This window comes from Chaetodon trifascialis, chromosome 17 (assembly GCF_039877785.1).
Source record: "Chaetodon trifascialis isolate fChaTrf1 chromosome 17, fChaTrf1.hap1, whole genome shotgun sequence".
In the NCBI taxonomy this organism is placed as follows: Eukaryota; Metazoa; Chordata; class Actinopteri; order Chaetodontiformes; family Chaetodontidae; genus Chaetodon; species Chaetodon trifascialis.
Genome location: NC_092072.1, coordinates 7,818,483 through 7,839,876, shown reverse-complemented (window position 1 = coordinate 7,839,876; position 21,394 = coordinate 7,818,483). Strand labels below are relative to the sequence as shown.

At 42.7% G+C, this 21,394-nt stretch overlaps 1 protein-coding gene across 4 annotated transcripts in view; it reads left to right on the top strand.

Moving 5' to 3' along the window:
- rbms3 (RNA binding motif, single stranded interacting protein) overlaps positions 1 to 21,394 on the top strand; it is a 273,477-nt gene that overhangs the window by 32,562 nt on the left and 219,521 nt on the right. The window lies entirely within an intron of this gene.

The window sequence follows — 21,394 nt, the reverse complement described above, 5'->3', positions numbered from 1 at the left end:
TGGTGTACAATTTCAAAGCCTCTGATGACCCACTAAAACACAGTCTGTCGACGAGAGCACATCGTTGATTGCACAAAGATGCCACAGTTTGGGTGATTCATACGTTGGGGAGATTTCAGCAGCACCTGTGCTACAAGTGTGCAGGATAATGTCCAGTTAATGTCATAGATCTGAAATGCAAGCATCTGTTTGAGCGTTTGTCATCCTTAAAAAACACTGGGGTTTTGTTTTCAAGCTTTCAGCCATTCTGAAAGAGAAGGTGTCATTGTTGATCAAAAGTCAGATATCTCATGAAAAATGAAACTGCTCAAATGTTTTCATTTCTTTCCACCCACTTCCCATTTCTCGCTTTCAAAAACAGCTCTCACTACAGTATTTACTGCCGTGGGACTAATGGGAGGAGCTGTGCACCATGTGTTCGTTTGAGCTAAATCAACCCTTTTGCAACAAATAAACTGCAAGACAAATAGGAACATCATTCTTAATTTGCAAAGCTGACAGGGCAAGAAATGAGAACAATACGAAGGCCCAGGACTGTGCTCTTCATTAAAGTCTTTGTCCTCCACACATGACAAAGCAGATTGTGATTGTGGCACTGACAGGCTGTGGACAATTAGAAGTGATGTATTTATAGATTTTCGGTGTGATCTAGTCTGAAATATAGCTGCTGTCAGTACTAAAAATGCACCTTATAGAGCTGCATTACCAGAACTCAACTTATCCATATTCTGATATGAAAACCACCGTCGATACTCAGTAATGGAGAGGAGTCAAAGAGAATTGGTCTATAGAGGGGTGATTTATTTTTATTAGTGCTTTCTGGTTGTGTGTATTGCTATTGTTCCTGCTGCTTGATTTATTGACTTAATCTGAATATTTGAAAATGTGGTATGTGGTTGTTTTGTGGATTGTTAATGCATCCTGTTTTGAAAAATACAAAAAGAAAACGTGGTCAAGCTGGATAACATATTTCTGGCATGAAAACTGAGCCCTACCCTGAACAGCGATTGGCCAGTCACAGCTTAGCAACCGAACTAGGCAAGACAGGTCTGTAATGCTTTGGATTTCCCCGTATGTTGAAATAGCTCAAGAGCAATACAGTGTATTTGAAGAGTTTGGAGGGTTTTAGCCCAGACGAAAGAGCAGGAGTGTAAGGAATGGACCAAACTGTGTGTTCATCAGCTCAAATGTAAGCTGCAATCATTAGCATGTCCGGCTCATCTTATGACATACAGTTGCAAGCTAAGCAGCGAAACAGGGCTATGTTAGAGCCAAATAATTCGGATCTTACATTTTTCTTTATCATAATTATAATATAAGCGCTAACCAGCTCTACATGGTAATGCAAGCCAGGGTAGGGACAGTGGCAAGTTTACCTGCCACTGTCGACACAGTCTGAGATGATTTACAGGCATAAGGCACAAGAGAGTGAACAACCTCTGTTTTCAATCAAACTTAAACTTGATTTTCCCTTCTGTCATTCATGATACTGCATATAGTGTTTAAACAAGGTGTAACATATACCTACAGTGATGCTTTGAAAGACTGGCCATTTTGAGTTATATACTGTATAACTAAAACCCACCAGTCGTTGTGAATTTATATAAAACTTTATTTCAGGTTGCAAAGTTTTGATGTACTTCTACCTTGTCATTTCTCTTTCCAGAGCCTCATCTTAAAATCTAAAAAAAAAAGTATTTTGGTTTATCAAACAGCCTCAGCTTCTCCCAGAGGAGGTGTTTTGCTCTTGGCTGAAAGCTGCGTGTGCACAATATATAGTGAAAATGGATGGAGGTATGCATGCATACAGTATCTTTTGGAATGAGGCACCGGTGTGAGCTCTCTCTCAGATAGTCGTGGGAAGTATTGCAGAGAGGGCAGGCATGCGCAGAATCAAAAATGTTTACAGAGATCACAGAGGAAATAAGGTAATTCTGTGGCGCTACTAATGGCGGAGTCTTGACAGAGGATATGTTTCATTTATCCTATCTGCATCAAGGTCGACGTGGCAATTACCACGCGGGGAGAAGCTAAAAAAGAAAATCCCCTGGCCCAGTGGTGAATATACAACAAATCACCTGTGCTGTTCAGGGCAGGGAAATTTTAAAAGGGGTGATATAAAGTGTAGCTCAAAGGCAGACTGTTTAAGCATGGAGGAGGAGAGCGAATGGTTTATTACCCAGCCCAGCAGAGTAGCTCTAAAAGCCTCCTGCAAACTCACACCTTTTATTTAGCTTATACTCATGCGACTGGTTTAGGGGACATGAAATACAGCTCATTCTGTTTCCTGAGGGAAGTATCCACCGTTAGCTTTTTTAGTCTCACATTACAATTAACAGGCTTCATAACAGCCCCCATGTTGCATCCACATTTTAATACTTTCCTCTCAAAACAAGTGTTGGGTTAAGCATAAATTAAAGGCAGTTAGAGCCCTACCTGCTTTATTAGTATGACAAGCACGACAAGGAAGCCACCAGGCCCTTGTCACCCTGGCCCTCCGTCCTCCTCCTCCCCTCTCACCTGAATAGCTGCTCAATACCTCAGTGTTGTCCCTCTTGATCCCTTTACCTCTGCTTTCCCACTTGCCGTCATCCCCTCCCCGTCTCCCTTCCCTTCCTCCACGCTTGTTGCAGACTGTCAGGCTAGCAGCGCAGCACACTTGCTGCGTTCACGCCGGTTGGTCAGCTAAGATTGGCATGCACAGTGTGTCTCCTGGACTGACCTGCCTGCCTGCGTTGCTGTCCTATTAAAATTCCTGTGCCAGATCCCCAATGAGGAGAGTGTAGCAGGGTCAGCCCGGCTCACTGGCCTCTCTCCCCCTGCCTTCCTAATGATGAGGACGCCTGTTGGGTTCATTATTAAAGAACTGCTAATAACAGACGGAGAAAGAGGAGTGATGGAGAGGTGGGGTTTCGTGAGATGGCAAAGTGGAGAGGATGGAATGGGGAGAGTTGGGGGTGAGGTAGTGTGATTTCCAGCAAGAAGCAAAGATGCACAGCCTCTTAAACATGGTTTGACATACTGTAGTACTATTCATATACTCCGAGGCAGCTATGTAGAAGCTATTTACCAGGGTTGTTGTTACTCGAATGGCTCTGAAATATTAACCGTATCATTTCATTGTCAATTAAAACTCGACAATGTATTCATCATTTTAGTCCTGCTGTATACACTAGCTATATAAAAAGAAAATCTAGGTTTATATACATATTTCTCACGATTTGCATGTGCTTATATGTATTTCTTTACCACTGTGCGTTAGTGGAAGCTTATTCTTTGCTGTCCTCGCCACGAGAGGACAGTGCAATCAAAGTGCATTATGTAAGACATAAAAGGCATTTCAACAAGATATTAAAGGAAGATGACATAAAAATAAAAAGTAGGTGTCGAGAGTGTCTGTATGTTCATCTATGTTTGTGTGTGTGTGACTCAAATCACTGTAGAAAACGAATAAAAATCCCTACCCCCCAGGATCAGTTCCTCTCCGTCTTCACCCTCTGCCATATTTCCATCAAGTTAACTTAAGCTTGCGTGTCTGTATTCCCCTGAAGCAGAGATGTTGTAGGCACGAGCCTAAAGATTGAAACGTGATGTCACCGTTGTATGGAAATGCTTTTGTCTGCAGCACATACACATCTCTATATGGTGGTGGCAATACTTACTGATCTTTAGCAGTTTTATTTCAGGCTGCAGCAGAAAGCTTCACTGTGTTTGAGCTTCAGAAATGCTTGAGGAAGTTCAGCTTATGTGGATGCTGCTTCACTATACTTGATCAATAAAAGAGCTAAGCTACTGAAAAGCTATTTGTTTCTGAAACCACGCCACTGAGAAATGTAGCTGAAGTAGTAAGTAGTCATTGTACAGTGAGGCATGTCTATCAAGTACATTTACATACTGTAGCAACAGACACACATACCAACGCAGCAGGCAGCAGAGGAGGCTGTCCTGTAACAACAAAACCAGCAGAGCTTTTGTTGCAGTATAAAGTGCGGAGATAACGTTAGCTCTGGCTATGTGAGATGGCACAAAAAGCAACGTGAAAAGACTGTTTTCACTTGCTAACCAGCAAAACAAACAGCAAAGCAACATAAAAATGGCCCACATTGGTTCCAAGTCTGAAGTCGATATTGGTCCAGTGTTAGCTTTGAATCCCATCCTCTTTCGTATTGGCCCTCAAAGCAATGCAAAGTGAAATGATTAGCGCACACATATAGCGTAAGAGCTTTCCAGTTGTTGTGGGGACATTTCCGTCATATTTAGACTTTTACGTTGGTTCTTGTAGCAACCAGCAGAGACATTTGCACATGTTCTTTGTAATGTTACCTTCCACATCTTCCAGAGCGAAGAAAATAGCAGTTTGTTGGTGTAACTCCAGTTCTGTCAGTATGTACATAGCCCTCTACCTGCATGATATTGCAGCCACAGTAAAAAACATTATATTTAATATGATGCTATTGCAAAATCCATGTTGTGGCAGAACCTGATACCAGTGACAAAACTGGCATACAGCCCACTCCTGCTGACTACTTCTACTATCTACTACTCGAGCAGCAAGCAGCAGTGTTTTTGATGCTTTATTTATGCCATCTGTGATTGTTTGTTCTTTGTTGGTTCATGAAACATAATCATTCTGTCATTTTGGCCAGGATATAAAATTTTGTACTTCTTTTACAATCCAAATGCAAAATACATGTAGTTGTTGTTTCGTCTTGAATGAGTCATTTTACTGTAAGATTATCCTTCAGTCTCTCTTCAGTTGTCTCCCTGCTGTGCACTGGAGGCTTCCGGACAACCAAAAGTGCAAAAACTAAATCTCATGTGTGGTCTCTTTCTGCCTCTGGGAGAACAGACATGTTTACCTATATGTCCGCTGAATATTCTGAAAGTGAGCACAAAAAAATCCATATGTGCTCACTGCCTGCTTCTGCATTAATTAGCCCTTTGCTGGAGGAATCATTAATTACACTGGGATTATCATGTAACTATCCAGCAGACACATATACCAGGCAGAGAAAAATTTCCATATAGATACTCATTTTTTTTAGAGCAATAATAGAATTCCTTACAGCTGCCTGAAGCACATCTACTCTAAATTAGTCTGCCTGCTGCAGATGCTCTTGGTAAGTGATGTGGGGTATTATACAGGGTATTACCAAAGTCCTCAGAGGCCTAACCCAGGCCCCAGAAATTTTGTGTGTGTGTGTGTTTTTGCACATTCATGTGAGGTATGCCTTTTCAGGTTTGGTATATTCATACCCGTATCTGCTGAGCCCGCCGCCATATGTCTCTCAGGTGTCCTGTCTCTCAGCACAGACCAGGCAAAGGTTTAATGCAAATTACCAACCATCAACAGCCAAGCGTAACAGCATAAATATGTATCGTGATCTCAGCTGCAGTACGTCTTTGAAAAGAGACTACGCATCTCATGACTCGAAAGTTGAGGAGAAAAAAAACAAAGTGATGCACTCCAAGTGTATACTTCTGTGAAACAGACCGTGGATGTTTATATGGTTTTCATGCAGCATGACCGGGGCCATTCGTTTCTGGTTGCTGGGAAGAAGCAGACCACGAAGCCTATTAAAAAGGAACTTGGCCAATTAATTTAAGCCGGATATAGGATCTGCTAGCCCACAAAGCACTACAGAAAAAAAAGCATTGAAGGAGTAAAATGAAAAAGAAATGCACAGAGGGTATGTCTCCATTTTAGGGAGAGTGAAGCATGTTTTATTCAGCCTTTTTAGCAGGACTGTGAAAAAGAGACCGTCTAGATTAGCAAAATGAAGCTTCCTATCAGATCCTATGAGCCTCTGATGTTTACAGTCAATCATTGATGGAATGACAACAAGCAGCGAGAACACAGGAGTGCTGCTGTAAGGGTTTTCAAGACAAGGAAATCACTGAAATTCCAAGTTGTATCCCCCCATTTAGACAGCGGCATTTGATACCAGCATAACCGTTACGCTCATAGTGCAGAGGAAACATGTTGAAATAGTAATATGATTCAATACAGAAAAAAGAAGTTTGTTCAGATAAAACTACTGTAATGATTAAATGGAGGGAGCCTGTGTTTTCCTTCTCTGTGTGTCTAATCTAGGTCACAATTGGATGGCTCATCCCTGTGCAGAAAGTAAATCCACCCAACGATCGCAGAAGGCCTTATCCTACTGTTTACAACAGGGCCGGGTCGATATCCACAGGAGGCGCTCAAATAAACAAACCATAAATGCCGGGGCTTCTGCTGGCCTCAGAGATTATGGCTGTAACAATGATTAATTTTAACAACCTAGCTAATTGTCTCCGAAACTTTAGTTAACAGCAAATATGATCTAGCCCTGGGTGCTTTTCTCTCCTGTAATGAAGAATAATGAGCAATGGAATTACTGCTGGCACTTTTTTTTTTTTTTTCCGTTGGAGATTTGTAGAGAGCACAGAGGCCAGCAGGATGTGAGTCCGGGAATGAAGAGATAGACTGTATCTGTCTGCGCGTCTGTCTGTCTGGAAGGAAACGAGCTAGGAAGGAAGGAATAGAGACTTGTGTTTGGCTTGAAATCAAATCTGAACCCCTTGATGAATGTGAGGGAGTTAGCCTTTTGCCTGCGTGTTTTGTATCAGCCTTGTTTCTTTTTGATGCTCTGTTCTCTGCTGCTTGCATGCGGCGTGTCACATATCAACCTCTTAGGAGGCATCCAAGGAACCCTCAGCATTTTTTCTCTTTGTTATGATGGATAAAGATATTGTCCCCCCCACTCCTCCTCCTACTCCTGCTTTTTAAACTCCTACTCCTCTTCTTCTCTGTGTTTACTGTCGTCCCTCTCTGTCTCGCCTTTCTTTCTCTCTCCCTCTCCCCGTGTGCCTGTGCACATAGAAGTGTATAACACTAGTACTGCTGTAGAAAGCAGCTTGGCCTTGAGCAGTGTCTGTGATTCGCCTTCAATCTTAGCTGTGCGCTGGAACACCACCTGAGGCTGGAGATGAGACCTCTCCACAAGTGGCAGAGCTTAAACGCCCTCTTTTATCTACACTATCTCTCCCCTAGTGAAGGAGGAGGAGCAGGGAGGGAGGGAGGGCTGGCCTGATCCCTTCTAGCTGTACTCACACAAAGAGATGTGCACATACTGTAAAGCGTGTGGTGTTTATGTGGGGGAGGAGACCTTCAACATCGCCTGACAGCGCAAGCATACTCTGCCGTCATTATAAGATCGTACACCTTGTGAAAAGAGCTCTGATTGATCTGATCTGTTTTCCTTTTTTCGCAACTTTTCCAGCTCCGCTGTGAGTGCAAAATAGCATCTTTGTTCTTCCTCCTCACTTTCTCCACTTTCTGCTCTTTTTTCAGTTGTTTGTAGGAGGAATGCACGGCATTGATATGGTCAGCGTGGACTTGTAAGGGATTAGTATTGTTATCACATTCCTCCTTCACCCAGGTGCAAAAAGTCCCTGACCTTTAATGTAATCACTCTAACCTACACAATATCTGACGCAGCACAAGCATATCCCTCTCTGCCTGAACTCTACAGGCACCTTGGGAGAGTCAGTAGATGTACTAAAACTTAGTACAGTTGGACTGAATATATACTTTACACTCAAAATGCAGTAAAGTTAGGGTCACCTACCTTGAACTTAAATCCAGCCCTTGTATTTTATTCAATTTGCTGCAAAAAAACCCACAATTTTGTCATCACTAACATACTTGCAAAACTCATACCTTGACTCTATTTGCATGTTTATTTGCTCTTGGTTTGGTCTATTTAGAAAGGCTGAGAGACAAAAATGATCTAATGGAGAGGTTTTCACAGATCAAAGTTGGGTGGTATAGTCCAATGATTTATTCTTGATGACCCTGCATTGTTTCCGGGAGTTGTTGTTCATCCAGTCATGTATTTGTCAGTATATTGTATTTTTGAGTTCAATCCGAATCACTATAGCCAAGCAGTTCGCTGGATGCGTTTTCCAAGTTCATATTGTTCATCAGCGACACAGTTGCTGTACTCCAAATGACTCACATAGTCCTCACACTCCTCTGCATAGCCCTGTTTGCGAAGATGGGCTGGAGAGGGTTGTTGAACTTGAGGCCAGACCTTGAGGAAATACGTGTGCGGAAGTGAAATATGCTTCATTGTACTTGAGAAAAAATTACAGAAGTTGAACTGCTTGATGGAGGTCAATGGTACTTACGGTAACATGGCTTTAAATGGATGATGAAGGTCTTTTCATATTAAGTACACACTCAAGATGTGCCTGCGCCAAAGTTTCTGAGGCTGCACTGACAATTGGTTAATAGTCTGAAGTTAAATCTAACCCTTTAACGATTTTTATCAATCACAAAATTATCATATCCTCATAAAACTAAAGTGTTCAGCATTGAAATTGGCCGTCTTGGCTGTGCACTCCACCAACACTTACTGGTCATGTGATTACTGTATTAGTGGTATTCGTGGTAAAAGTATCATAATTGGATGTTAAGACAGGAAAGGCATATTGGAAACCTTTGCTATACATTGCTTTATCATTGTTAAACCCAGCTTTATTGGTAGCATTGCTTCACTTTCCTTTAAAGATGTGTTTATGAATGGTGTATTACAGTGTTTATCCTGACACGTATATCTATTGGCCGAAAGTAAGAACGTCCTTCAAGAGGAGTAAAACCTCATTCTGTCAGTTCAAGCACTCAAGCACACTGAAGCCTTGGATCTGCACAGTTCATTAACTGAAAGGGAAAGAATCACAAGCAGGCCAGACATGAATCGTTGCTGCTGTGTGTCACTCTGTGTCTCATCAAATGAAGCGCCGAAGAGAACAGCCATCTTCAAAATAAAAGCAGGGAGAGTTCTCAGGTTATCACCTCATTAATTTGCTTCATTTTAAAAATGAGCGGTCTGAATGAATGTGTGTCGCCATCCAACATTTAATTAATTTCAGTCACCTAAGGGCATTGCGAGTCCACTTCTTTTTCAAGCGTTTTGCTAAATGACCGTTTTTAGGCTCTTTCACTCGCTTTGTTTATCTCCCTTGCTTGCCCCCTGCTCTCTCTTGGTCTTTGGTTATTAACATCTTTATCTTTGTGAAAGCACAGGGAGCCTCTTCATAATGATAACTTGTTGGTCTCATATTTAACCTCACGAGAACGCAATAAAAGTGGAACTTAGTTGAATCCACATCTCCATTATCTCTGACAGCACCTCTGACTTTGAAATGGTGTTGCTTGTTCCTACAACTCTGTCCGTCTCAATTTACTACTTTTTTAGATTCAGTCATGTTCTGTTAAGATCTTTAATGGCCTCAGCTAATCAATTTATTAGCGGACCTTCATCAGTCATTTGCAGATAGTATTGAACCTCATAATAATCGTGTTTACATGACTGTCCAGTGAAGGTTGTGGACATGTTCTCAAAATAATCACTGAGGATTGAGAGGTTATTTTCCAGCGTGGTGTTGGCTGCATAAAATTTAATGAAGATAAGTCTGGACTGCACAAGTTATGCAGGCTGCAAATAGAAAGTTTTCTTGCGATCTTAAAGCAGTTGTGGATGACTTTTAGCTCAGGTCAGACTACTTTACTGATGTTCAAACTTAATCAACCACTCTAGTTGCTTTAAAATCGTGTCAGGCTGTGTGCACACCTAACCTTTAAGGTTCAGATCAGATGAACTCTGGTGTGTCCTCCCATGCTGTTCAAAGTTCCTGTCCTGTCCCAGTTGCGGAAGAATTACTCCCATTCTTGTGTTTTGGGGTTTTTTTGGGGGTGTGGTTGGTTAATCTTTGGTCAGGTGGCTGCAACCAGCCAACAACCATCCACCAGAGCAGACAGGAAAGAATAAAAGAAGAAGAAAAAGACAACAGAATGACGAGCTTATGTTCCAAATGGAGGAAATAGAGCTTATTGATATTAGCACATTTATTAAACTGACCAATTCTTATTATGATTCCCATCCCGCCCGCTCCGGTTGACTGTCCTGTCCAGTCATGCAATGAATAGTGAAATCCCATCCTGCAGGATTCCCACAGGATTCCCCTAAAAATGTCAGCCTCCAGTACAAGCTGAACAATGGGAGCGAGGTTGCCTGAGAAGAAGTGTCTCAGGCGAACACCGGTGCCGTACATTTTGTCATGGATTTTAGCAGTTTCTCATTAAATGCAAGTCAACCATAACCTCACATTTTCATAAATAAGGTTGAGTTACAACTAATGACGCTCTCCATCAGTTATTTCTTTATGAGCTTTGTGTGACACCAATCAGCTGATGCCGCTTTTCTTCCTGGTTTTGATTCACGTGCTTTGTGCTGAGTACAAATACACCAGGGGTTGTGCGAAGTGTTGTTTGAGGTTAAAATACTGCTTGTTTCTCAAAACTAAGCCTAGCGATTGTGCAAGAAAGTCATGGTCACAATATTTAGCATCCCAAGACATGAAGATAATCATTTTTCACGTGCTTGTTCACCCCTTTTCTGCATTGTCATCAACATGGGCTTGTTGGCAGATTGTGTATTCCTGAAGAAATAAATGACAGCCTCAATACCCCAATCTGCCTTTAAACATGCAATGTATTGGATGGGCCATTGAATTCGGCCAGGAGCCTTGTAGAGGCCTGTGGGAGGAAACAGGAGCACATTAAAAGTGCTGATGAATCCAATCAGCCTGTTCGCAGGCATCCAACACAGATATGCCGGTGCACTAAGCAGTGCTACTCAAGGGCTTAATTAGAAGGATGCTTGTGTATTGTTTGTTTTCAGGCATTAGTAAAGTCTGTGTGTCCTGATAATGGAATTGGCTGGGAAATGGAATCGTTTGGCCCGGCCTTCATGCTGCTAGGCCTGATACTGCTTGTCAACACCATTGTTTCCTCACCCTCCTGTGGAGCCCCTATCGATGTCAGTGAAGGAAGACAGCTCTGCAGCAGCCAGCCAACCCCTCAGCCAGAGCACTCAGATTCGCCTGTCAGCTAACAAGGCCCTCCATGCTGGAGGACAGTCTTTTGTATTAGAGTCTACCTCTAATTAGCAGTTACAGTCCTCCCCATACAGCCTGACACCTCAGATCATCCTGTCATTGCATGTGTGCAAACAGGTTTTTTTCTCCTCTTCTGGTGCATTGCACTACACCTCCATGCCTCGGCGTCCCGACCTTTTACTACCCTGAATAGCAGATGTGTGAGCAGCTACAGAGCACAGCAGGTAGTTTAAGAACTATGTGACATAAAGTTCAGGAGTGATAATTCAGGATTAACATTCATGATATGCATATACAGTAGAGCTGGTTGAAATACATTTCAATAAAGCAGTTAAACACAATCACTTAATGTTTGGTACAATAAAATATTATGTTAACTGTTATTTAATGTAACTTCACATATGCATGTCAAAAACTTCAATTCATTAATATCTTTAATTGTTACTGTTTTATTCATTTCCTCGGCAAAACAAAAAAACAGGGTCAGTAAAACCATTCATTGTATACACTTCATCTTAAACTCTGAGTTTAGTTAATTCCTAAAGCATATGTTTTCCTCAGCAAAAATCCCAGATTTTAAAGTAAAATTACTTCATTTATGTAAAGTATTTAATCATTAATGTATTTGTGTAGTAGCACCATAACTCAACATGCTTCACTGACCGTTGACCTGGATAATAAATTAATGTTTATCTCATGACTGTTCAAACTGATATCAAATATCATTAAATGTGTCTGTTTGGCACATAGCCACATAACATCTTTTAAATTTAAGGTAAAACTAACATTTCTTGTATTTTTAACAACTGCTCTTGCCTGTGGCCTATTTTTACATCAGTATTTACCTGCATGACAGGGGCAGTTCACGGCAGGTTAGTTAGAAAGTCAACCAGCCAAACCCTGTCCACTTGGCACAGGAATAAGCGAAGCTAAGGAATCCTTTCACTGGGCGAGGCAGGAATTCAATCAGTCGGACTATGGGGCTAGGAAACTGCGCATCCGACACAGTTATGCTTCAGCACTTTTCAATTTGGGCTTGGCCTGCTTCAGCCTCCGGCCTGTAGCATATCATTAATGAAAGTCACATTAGGCATCCCTGTCATCCTTAGTCATCCCGCTCAACCAGTAGAGGGTTTCATAGCTGTACGGGAGGCTAATGTTCAGTACTGTACCCAGTGCAGCTGTTCTGCTCCTCAACTCTACTTCAGTTGTCTCTGTCTATAAGGTATAATGTGAACGGACTGCTGTGGAAGTCCCAATCGTGTTCTGCTTAAGAAACCTTATAAAATACAGATGATGCTGAAATTATCATCATTCATTATCCGTGTTTATCTAATTTTCTCCTGATTGATTTCTCTCCAATTTCTGTATAAAAATAGCTGCCGCTGCCCTTTTCCTCGTCCTCTCCCCTGACCCAGCCCTTTCGCTATTATCGTCTTAAATGATTCATGATGTTTATGCTGCTCTCTCTGTTGCTCAAGTGCTTTCTTGTGTGGTGTAGTAGAGGTCATGGATTCCTACGTACATTTATGCAGGGAAAATCAGATGGGTGTCTTGGGTTTCCTCACTTTATGACCTTAGCCTTTACCCGGGTGCCTTTAGCCGTAGCCTGGCCTGGTCTCTCAGACCTTTGCTCTTCAGGGGGAGCTTCATAGTGTGAGGGCCAACTCAAGTTGCCATTATGTTATGAGGTTCTGTGGCTCTGGCAAAGAGCCCTTTAGTGGACATACTAGGCAAAAACCTGCTTGCATGCTTGCATGGTGAAAGTTAATGTGCTCTGTGGCCTCGCTGTCTTTAGGTGATTTGGCCACACAAGGTCAAATACCAGAGCGGAAAGCACACACTGCATTTTCTGGATGCTGTTTCTGACGTGTGTCTCAACTCCCTTGTCAAATAGCTGCTGCTGACCTGTCAAGCAGTGATTCCCATAAACAGAATTTACTCTGTTTACCCATACTGTCACTGTGGACACTCAGCAAAATACCAAACTGTGTGACTGCCCTGTAACACAAGCAAAAGTGTGTTGGTTCTGTTCATTTTAGGGTGTTTTTATGTTAATATGCTCATCCAAATCCAAGCTCTGTATGTACCCATGTAGCATGTCCTCATCTGCTTTGTCTGACTGTTTTTTTAATATGTCTTCATGTCACATCAGTTTCTTTTGGTGCTTTGACAGCTTAACAGCAACAGAAGTCCTGTTTTTGGGTCTCACTTTAGGGGATCCTTGTTTCTCTCCGACTCTTCGCTTGACTTTGTTGTCTATATCATGTCACCACTCTTATCCCATGGCTCCGTGTCTGCACCCGAGCTGTCAAAAGAAATCACACTCATTTATCTGCCTGAGAGATAGGATGTAAAAAAAAAAGAGGTCTGAGTGTGCATTGTGGTCTGATTTGAATAATAAGGCAAGATGTAAAAACAAGGAAACTCATAAGGGTTTGGAGCCCAAAGCCTTATTGCAATATTTATTGTTACTTGCTGCACATGGGGACCTACACACGTGCACACATCCACACATGGACGTCATCCCAGCTACGTATGTGTACTAGTAATTAAATTCAGTCTGGCAGCAGACTATTCCGCTCTCTCACAGCTTGAGAGGCAATATAAAACAGGGTGTGGAACATGTGGAAACTGTGATCCTTCATCTGCAGTTGCCTGAATGGCCTCTCTGAGCCCCAGAGGACACATGCTGCAGTAGGAGGATTTGCGTTGTGCAGTGCAGTGAAATGCATCTCGCCACTGCAAAGTCTGACCACCGAGCATAAACCAAAACCTCAAATGATAGTTTCATTAGACCCTGTGATCTTAAGGAAGACTTGCGGTGTGGATTCGGAAGCTATTACTGTTTTTTTCTGACAGAATTACAGAGATTGATGGCTCAGACGAGCATAAATCATGAAGTTTCTGGAGCTGACTCAGTGTTCCTGGGTGTACCCTCCCTGCTGTTTCCTGATTTATTGTTAGTTTGGCCATTTGCTGAATGTTGGTGAACACTCCAGTGTGCACCAAATCATTTGGCCCCTGAGAAATGACGACAGGAGCAGAAAGTGATGTTCATTAGTTGACACATCATTCCCTTCCACACTGTGCATGACATGATGTTCACTTTACATGATCTGCCAACTGACTTGCACTATAAGACACTGTGTACTGAGCAGAAATTAGCATATGACCAAAATACGTTTGTCCAAATAGTGTTAGTCCAGTTATGAGTGGAAATAAGGGTTAACCCTAACCCTAAGTGTAGATACTGCGGTCCATGCATTATCTTTGGCTGCTGTAATGCGTGTCTCTTGACATTTTGCCTCCCATATATCCTCTCATGCCCTGTGATTTGTGTTTTGTGACTGTTGTGATGTGCTCAGCATCCTGTCATTTGCTGTTCCAGAGGCGCATGTTCTCATGTGAGAGTGGCAGAAGGCAGGAAGCTCGCTCCTGCTGCAGAGGACTATCGCTAACACCACGAGTAGCAAACATGCACTTTCCACTCCATCACCGCAGGGCAGGCACATGAGTGCTTGCACTTCATTAACTTAATTAATTACTGAATGCACACAAGTTCAAGTGCCAGAGTTACTTTCTCACATTAGTGCTTTAAGGGCTTTTAATTGTGTCTTCCATAACTGAGTAGTTGGATAGTGCAGTAAAGCTTAAGTTGTGAAAAAGGGACGAGGGATTGCTTCGAGCAAATTATGAAATCTCCACCAGCACTTCCAAATGACTGATCTCGTTTTTCGCTGTGGAGGTTGAAAGGAGAGAAAGTGAGTTTCGCCCTTGCAGACCAAATAGAGCATTCCCAACAAAAGCAAAAGCAGAAAAAAAAAAGAAAAAAAAAAGCCACATTATGTGACAGAACAGGCTGTGGTGCATTGGTATCACGGTGCAGCCCTTTCAGTACAATGACAGTATAGCTGTCTACTTTTCTCAGGGGGCCAAGAGCCACTGTTCTGACATGTCCCTGTGTCAACGGTCTGGAGGGGAGCTGGAATGTGTTCATGACTCTACATGCGTACCCTGTTACGCTCCGCTGGGGTGCAGAATGGCGGGATCACTCTTTTTCTCACTGCAGTTGCTTGTGCCTCGTCTTTCCTACGCTGAACAGGTGAGATAGAGAGGTGGCTGAGCAGAAGATAGAGCATGCGATATGACGCATTGTGGAATCTTTCTTCACTCCAAAGGTGTTCATTGCCATGGTATATGAAGGCCCAATGTGGATGTTTTTCATTCACAATGAATTCTACTAAAAGGAGTGTAAACACTTCAGTAAAGTGGCCTCCTCCTCAAATTCAGGAAAATAAAAATTCGCACAATACCCATTCATTGCCAGGTACTGTTTTTTGTTAAAGTACGAAAACGTATTCAAAGGCAAAACCTGGCCTTTTTATGTCCTTCCCAAATGTTTGAGGGCAACGTGTCTCGAGTGTTTTCTTTGCCACGGCCTCACGGTCACTTACTCAGTTCTTACCCAAGGCTGCAAATACAGAAAAAAGTAAGGTGTTGCATGTGTCCTCTAGAAGTTGTTTTACTTTGCGATTGCTGAGGGCAAACCTACACTCCTCCTACGCAAATAGGAAGATTATTACAAAATTATAAAGGCTTGATCCAACCCTTAACCAGAGAGAAAAACCTGCCTTCTTTACTCAGCTGATAATTGTCTTTTCTCCTTTAGTGGAAATCAAAACAAAGCCCAAGGTTGAATAATGATCTGTGTTCAAAATGGCTTCTCACAGCAGTACTTTCTCAGGTTTTCAGCAAGTCATACTGCGGAGGGCAGCCTCATGTGGGAAACTTGCACAAAACTGTGTGCACATTTCAAAGCTATACAGTTTTCATCTGAGCGGAGAGAGAAGACTTTATTGAATTTAAAGAAAAATGATAACATCATGGGGAGACAGTGTGCAGAGAAAATAGACTTTTATCAAGAAGTGTTGTTATTGGAGGTCTGCAGTGTTCGCTGACTTGGTTGCAACTTGGTTTGTTTTCTCGTGCTTTTGTCTTAATTCTTCATTTCCAGCCTCCACAGGGATCTAACAGAGACAACAAAACAAAAAAAGAGATTTAAAGCCTGAGAGGAGAAATGAGGAACTGTGTAGAGGAGAATGACGTCTTCTGTCCGTCATTTGACCCTGACCCTTTTGTGGTTGTCATTCATATGGGTAGTCTGTGTGTGTGCGCGCATCACTTTTTGTTTGAGTATGTATGTGTAGTTTTTTTTGAGTATACTCTGTGCTCAGCAGCCCTTCACCTGTTAAAAACAGTATGACAGATGCCCGTTAAAATAGAAAAGGAAACAACTTTTACACTCAAGAGCTGTTTTCGCCCGTCTTCTTTTATCCTCCATGTAAGTCAACAACTTTCTTCTCCGTACCTGCGCTACTGATGCACAGTACGTTCTGTGACGGCTGACAGATGTGCACGTTTGAAGGTGGAATCAGGCTTCTTTGAGGTGGAAAGGGGGTACAGCCCTAGAAATAGCAACAGTAGGCAGCTGGGGTCCACGTCATCCTGAGAGATGCTGCAGCAACCCGGGCCCATCTGGAGGGAACAGCAAGCCAAGGACACTGCAGAAGACGAGGGGAGGAGAGAGGAAGACACAATGCAAGGCCCTCCTGATTAGCCTTGTCATTGGACATTTGAAAAAGCAAAGACAGTTCTCTTTCTTTTTCTTTCTTTCTTCCTTTCTTCCTCTCTTCCTTTCTTTCAGCAGTCAGACTCAGAGAAGTCAGACTTGAACAACCTCCGACAGACCTCAGTCAAACTAGAGCCTGCCATGGAGGACTCTACGTCACCTCAAAGCCATTTTAATCTCCTCTCATCTTACCCCGATGACGATGATGACCTTCAATCTATATCAAGATAAAATATCAGATAATGACTTCTTTTCAGCCACACTGTTGGCATGGCTCTAGAGATGGCAATGTCAGACGATCCACTGCTTTGGTCCAAACTGAAATGTCTCAGCAGTAAAATATATGCAAAACTTTAAAACACGCAAATGCATGGGTGGATAGAAATGCACCTGATGTTGGTGTTTTTGCTTGTAAATTGCAGTATGAGCAATTAAAGATGCTATGTTGTTGGCCAGGATGTCATTGTTTATTGTAGCTATTGTCAGTTTAGACATTTGTTAAAAGTGCAATATGAGTGAATTCAGGTTCGAGATTAATAAATATCTATTGTCCAAAACTACTTGCAGCTTTAAATACTTTGCACTTGTGTCTTATGGAGCCTTCAAAATAGCAGGATTTTGCAAAGAGTAGGTCACAAACCAATTGAAAAATTTCCCCAAGCACTAATTCACCAGTAAAACAATTGTCAGCGTTTGTTATAGATTTAGTGTTAATTAAGGGCACCTTACTTATGTTCTGCACTGTTTTACCTCAGCTTAGTCTGGCCACACAGACCACCTCTCACGTAGCCATCATGTGTGGCTATTTCTGCTTTGTGTAGGTGTTGTTTTAATGGCACAGACCTCCAAACAACACTTGGGATTTAGTGTGCTGGACTCAGAGCCCTCAGGCAATCAGAGGTATCCATCACCCCCATAGTTCATAGAGTGATGGAAGGAGAGAGAGAGAGAGTTGGACATAGAGAGAGAGAGCCAGAGAGAGGTGGAAAGACATACAGAGACAAAGAGAGAGAGAGACAAAGGGAGACAGTGATAGAGCGAAGTGAACAGACAAAGTGACAGAGCCAGAGAAGTGGGTGTATAAAAAGCATACATAAGAAGAGGGCTAAAATGTCAGTGTGAAAGCATTTGTCTGGAGGTGTGATCCACTCAGACATATCTCTGCTGCCCCAGTGGGTAAACAACTGTAATCATAGTTCAGCAGCAGACATTAACAGTCTGTTTCGATGCTGCTGTTTAACAGGTTGAAGTAATGTGCATTACATCCTGGATTTCTGCAACTCAAAACATTTATTTGATGTTCTCAGTGTTTCAGTCAGATGAAGCTTTTTTACAGTTTTACATTCAGTAAGAAATGACTGACACTTAAGTGCTATAGTAAGTTGATGAGGATGGCATTTTTCATCTTACCTTTAGATATTTTACACCGGTAAATGGTAACTATATTTATTTCAATTTAGTGTAGAATTGTGAATTTAGGATTTTTCCAGTACCAAAGGTGACCTCTTCAAATTAGCCCAAACTTTTGGACCCAGTCCAAAGCAGCCCTGTGGAAAGTCTGACCTGCAGACATGTATTTTCTCAGTACGAAATTGTTCCAAGAATAGTCAAAACTGGGTCCAAAATAGACCCAAGGACAGTTAGACCCAATCTAAAATGTGGTTGACCCAAACAGACGCCTACGCTGGCAGCAGAATAGCGTGCTACCAATTGGGAGCATTGGCAGTCAAAAGCAGTGACAGTAATTTTTCCTAAACTTAACAGTTCTACTCATTTTCTTCTCTCAACAAACTCAATTTCCTTCTCCAATGATTGTGATTAGTCCGACTATGCCTGGATCCACTCAGGTTTTAGACATATTTACACAAAGACCTGCAGCAATATAACAGAGTAATGAAAATAATTTGAATGCAGCCAAACCGGGTCCCAGGTCTGTTCTCGGTTCCTAGAACTCGAGAGGTTCTGTGAAGACTCGGTTTGCTTGTCTTGTACACTCCACAACCTAATGGCATTACATTTACAGTGGTGTCAAGCAGAGAAAGTCAGCACATTCTCACATCTGGGAAGCCTCAACCAGCAACTGTTTTTATTTTGTGATATGTGAATGATAAATGGATTATCAAAATGGACTTATTCATTAATAGATGATGTTTGATCATAAGTTTCATCTCCTTTTCTATGGAGCGCATTGTTAGGCCTCCATCACCCCCTGAAGTAACCCTGTTTAAATGTTTATAGCCCCTTTCCACTGAGGGGGTGGATGCTGCTGCTTCTTGTTAGTCCAAGCATAGTGGGAGATGGAGTGAAGGTGGTGGGAAAGGGAACACGAGTACTTTGGGTATCTGATTTCCTGTTGTAGGTGTTATCGAAGTCAGGCCACTTCAATAAAGCAACTGTCTGTTAGTCAGATCACCCCCCATGTCTTTCCATTTGCTTCCCATAGGATGTCAAGATGCAAATTTGAGGCTCTGCATCCGCTTCACAGCAGCAGCCCCCAGGCTCACGGTTCATCAGAGCATAAACATGTCAAGCCAAGGAAAATATTTGGAGAGAAGGATAACAGACACAGAAAGTTGTGAGGTTTACTCAGAGCTCCAAGTGTGGAAGGGTCATGTTGTTGTTCGCCAAAGATTCTCAGAGGTCAAAGACACACTGAGGAAAGCATCTTCCTGTCTGTCCTCTTCTTTGTCTCTCTATATATGGACCTCTGCACCTCCACTTCACGCCCCATTCCCTTCTTTCCACACCTTGAAAGACTCAAAGCAGTATGTGCTATGAAAACAGGTTACTTAAAGGAGCAAACACTGTCTCTCTGAGCTGCAATGCATAAACAGTCCGTTGTGCCACCAAATACCTTGAAATAACTGTGCTTGAGGATGGGTACTTTGTGTATCTTGTTCATCTCTTGAGACTCGAGCAGAGGCTCTTAACAGGTGGGGTCACAACAGTTTGTTTGGGGATCCCAGTCAATAGAGATTTCACAGTCACCCCGAGGTGAGCGCAGAAGCCTTAACAGTATGCACCACACTCTAAACTTAGCACAGCTGACCCCTAGTACAGTACTGCACTGTGTGTACGAGTGGCTGTCAGCCATCCTGCGTATAATGTCACCCCCTGACCCAGTTGCCTTGGTTACCACCTACTCCGTGTCCCTCCAGACTCTCGTCTTAGATCGCAACGTTTTCAGAGTGTTTTCTCAGAGCGTTATTAGAAGGAGTGCAGAGGAAAAGAAGGAGAAAGGGAGAGAGAGGAGCAGAGACAGAGTGTGTGGTGTTGGCCTTGCCAGCCCTCTCTGCTCCGGTGCTAGCAAGCGCGAAGGCACCGGGGCTAACTTCTCACTCGCTCGTTCCTTCCCTTTTTCAACTGAGAGCAGCCCGAAACTTGTCAGACTTCCCACGCGCCAGAGTCCACACATGCCCTGCCACTGCGTTGCCTTGGTTACGCTTGAACTTGGTCCTCGAGTATTGGAGAAAGGATGAGGGTGGGTGGACAGAGGTGCCGTTTGGGATTGTAGGTGGAACTGCCGGTGACCCACAGAGCCCGTTGTACCTCCGTCTGCTGCGTTTTGCCAGGAGTGACAGTCAGAGCCTGCGTTTGGCGGCGGGAAGCTGACTTGTGTGAGGGGATGAGGATTGGCAAAGGAGAGCGACTGGTACAGAGGAGGCCATTTCACGCAACACAGCTTCCAGGAAGTCAGTCATCAGGATGCCAAAGGAAAGCTGCATCTCTTTCATAGCTGGCCAAACGGAGCAACCAGGCGTGGAGGGCCCTCTAGAAGACAATATCCCCTAACTAATACCATCTGGGATGACTTTCCTGGTCCTTGCGTTGAAGTCGCTCACCCTTAAACCAGTCATTTCAAGCCTTCATTTCAAAAAATGCTTCAGCACTTCGTTATTTAGCCGTTCTGCGTTTTAGGGACCTCAGTTTTGTTCATTTGATGGGTTTTGAATAAGGCTCTGCTTGTTTTACACCAGTGCACTGGAGGTTGTCCATTATTTTGAATGCGCTTTGTGTGAAATGGGAATATGGAGATGACACAGAGAGAAAAAGGGGCCTTTTTGGCAGCAATCCAGTCTTTTTAAAAAAAGGGCTGAGCCAAGATAAGACAGTTAGGCCTACAGGAAAGCAGGACATTTTGATTTGGATCTGTGTTGTGGGAAATCACCATTTCTGCCCTGCGGTGCCCATGTATCCAACAACAGCTGTGGGGCACAGTGCCCTCAGGATGATCAGATAGTCACAGTACAGTGTTATTAAATGCATAGAGAAAGGGGGAAAAGCACAGACAAACTATTTGTCATACTGTCTAGTATTACACCTTGAGATAAAGGTTACACCTTAAGATAAAATTAGATAACTTGTTGGGAAAAAAACAAACGAATAACAAAAGACAATCTGTTACCTTAAGGCGTTTGATTCATCCTGCAAGAAAGTCAATATACCACGCCGAAACCATAAAACTGTAGAATTTCACAGACCCCATAAAGACATATTCCTGTTCAACTTTCTGTAATACAAAAGCAATCGGATGTCTCGGCAATAGGCCACACTTTGCTTCCTCAACATTTTACCGGAGAGTGTTTTTGTTCTATTGTGTCAGAGATTTCATGGTGGAAGCATTTCCTGGAAAGAAAGGAATTGTTCAGTATGACCATATTATTCCTTAGAGGGAACCTCATGGGGAGGTTTCATCATTGTTATGGGGTCATACAGTGTTCACAGAGAAATGACTCCTGCGAATGAGGGAGTGGTGTCTTTTTTTTCATCTTTTTTTTTTCTTTCAGGTCAGGAATCGTAAAATAGACCAGTTTA